General features: G+C 39.3%; 1 non-coding gene across 1 annotated transcript; it reads right to left on the minus strand.

Annotated features, from left to right (window-relative positions):
• Positions 1-1,782: 1,782 nt before the first annotated feature.
• Positions 1,783-1,854, minus strand: trnaq-cug. Its single transcript has one exon. It is a non-coding gene; the product is annotated as a tRNA-Gln (tRNA).
• Between the last annotated feature and the right edge of the window lie 711 nt (positions 1,855-2,565).

Genomic DNA, 2,565 nt, shown 5'->3' on the forward strand with positions numbered 1-2,565 from the left:
GAGGGAAAGGAAGAGGGCAGAGAGGCCGGGGTGAGCGTGCAGCTGGGGCCAGGCGAGAGAGGGGAGCCAGCGGGGTGAGAGCAGAGGAGGAAAGGCTTGAAGATCTCCAAAGGAGCCGGAGAGAAGTAACCGAGGTATATATCCAGAAAATTATTTTACAGAAAATTACTGAATCATTACCTGTGAAACGTCAGGGACGTTGCTGAATAAGTATACTGGAGAGTAACAGCATCATCACACAGCATGTTATTGTTTTAGACAGGTCTGAGCATCCTGTACTCCAAAAACTGCAGTGATATTAGACAATTGTGTGTGTAGGATTAATTACCTGTCCAAGAGAAAACTGGCAACTTGAGCGTCACTTTGAAAACCTTTTTCCTCCATCAGTGACTTCCATCGTGTAAATGCCGTGCCAATGTTGATCCGTGTTTTTTGTCGTTTCTTGTCACGCTTGCGTTTATTCTCGTCGTGTTTCCGCTTCTTAGATGACGGGGGTTCGGTGTCCGCCGCTTTTCGTTGTGATACAGAGTAGGCATGATCCTCCATTCGTCTGATGTTTGGCCACACAGTGCCAAACAGTTTGCAAAGTCACTCACGCCTGCCGCCTTGTTTACCTTTCTTGTTACCGAGGCGCAGTATACCTGCTTCTTCTTCTTCTTTGGTTTCAGGCAGACTAAACGCTTCTCAGGCATAATACTGCCATCTACTGTTCAGTACCGTCTCAGTTCATCTCTCTCAACTTGCCGTAGTTATTTTCGAGCGTCATGGGAGATCTCGCAATCGCTAGTTTGTTGCCTCTGCGCTGCCGTAGCGCAAAGATGTCAGCCTCCATGGCTGCGAGACCCGCTCCTATGTAATTATAAATAACGAATTCTAAGGCAACGCAAATATTATGGTTAAAAGGCTGAGCTCATAGGTGATGATAAATAACATAGTTATGTATAATATATTAAATTTCTGAATTTATATGCCTGTAATTATTACACACTGTAGCTTTAAGGTACGCTTTTAATGATTTTTCACACAAAGGAATTGTTTAAGGCGATATGAAAGGATATTTTATAGGTCCTGTTCTTCACACAGTCTACAATAAAGTGTTGATAACCAGGCTCCAATCCCTCCTATTGTTTGTTTTCCAATCAGATTCCTTGAGGCATACATTGGACGTGAGAAACTGCTCTAAGGATAATTTTGGTAAAACTATAGTTAAAGTGTGGGGGAAAAAATGCCAAGAAATCTTGCAATTAAAGGAAATTCATGGTTATTTTATCTTTCACATTGAATAAAAGGATATTAAAAGGCACCTAATACACAGACACTCCACAAGGAACTATATTTCTAAACTAAAGTTGCTTCTGTGCTTTGGACTGTAGATATGTCAAACAACAAATTTGACCATTGAACACTGTAGATTGTGCCCCTTTATGTGTTGTGTGATTCCCTAGAAATGACTGCCAACTACTTTAAAGTACCATCTTCCCAACAGTGGGTTTTTCTTCCATTGACAATGGTCAAAATTAGCATCAGAAGTGATGGAAGTGTTGAATGTTTGAAAAAGGCCCATGATCATAATTATGGATGATACCAAGTAGGCTTTGTTGGCCTACCTGATTTTGTAAAACCTCACAAGTAACAATTAGGGTGGTCAATGTGGTAGTTTTCCTGTATATTTTCATCTGATTAAGGGTGATCAACTAATCATATCATTTAATTTAAGTAATAAAGTTGACGAAGGTTTCAAAGAGGAAGTCATTATAAGCAACAACCAGACACAAAGATTGAAGGTCCTACTGAGATTTGAACTCAGATCCCTGGATTCAGAGTCCAGAGTGCTAACCATTACACCATAGAACCACTCCAGAAATCAGTGCTCACAAGGTTTCGTACCACCAAATGACCATGATATGGGGATTAGATCGCCATGTTCCATATTAAACAGGGTAGACTCGCATTTTGACATAGAACAAACTGGTAAAAATGCAACCCAGTCTCATGGGAAAATGTACCCCCACTACGTTGGTCCACACTGCAAAACGTAGTGGAGGTACATTAATGGCCATTTTTTTGTGGTACTGTTACGTTTCTTCTGCCTATACGCTTTCTATTGTTTTACGTCCTAGTCACGTGACTTTCAAGATTCCAGCTGGGAGAAGAAAAAAATATATATAGATGGCCGACATTCGCTCATTTTTTTGTGGAAAGATTAATAACTTGAGTTTGTTTTTGCATTAAAATGAGTTTTGATTACATTTCTAGTGAGAAATGTATAGTTTGTTGCCAGAATATTTACTCAGGGAATGTATATATTCACTTGCTTGTTCGTTTCTTGCAAAGATTTTTCAAGATAATGTGAAACTGTAACATTTTGGTATAAACATGGCTGAGATTTCTCTAACTTTTAGTGGGAAAATCAATAATTTCAATCAGTTTCTGCATTTAAATGGGTTTTGATTACATTTATAGCGAGAAGTGTAGGGTTTATTTACATAATATTTACTTAGTGAACATACATAATCACCCGCTTGCTAGTTTTTGCTATGTTTTTTGGATCTCGTCAGGATTATG

Source organism: Cyprinodon tularosa, unplaced genomic scaffold (genome assembly GCF_016077235.1).
Source record: "Cyprinodon tularosa strain WSP-4 unplaced genomic scaffold, ASM1607723v1 ctg1037, whole genome shotgun sequence".
In the NCBI taxonomy this organism is placed as follows: domain Eukaryota; kingdom Metazoa; phylum Chordata; class Actinopteri; order Cyprinodontiformes; family Cyprinodontidae; genus Cyprinodon; species Cyprinodon tularosa.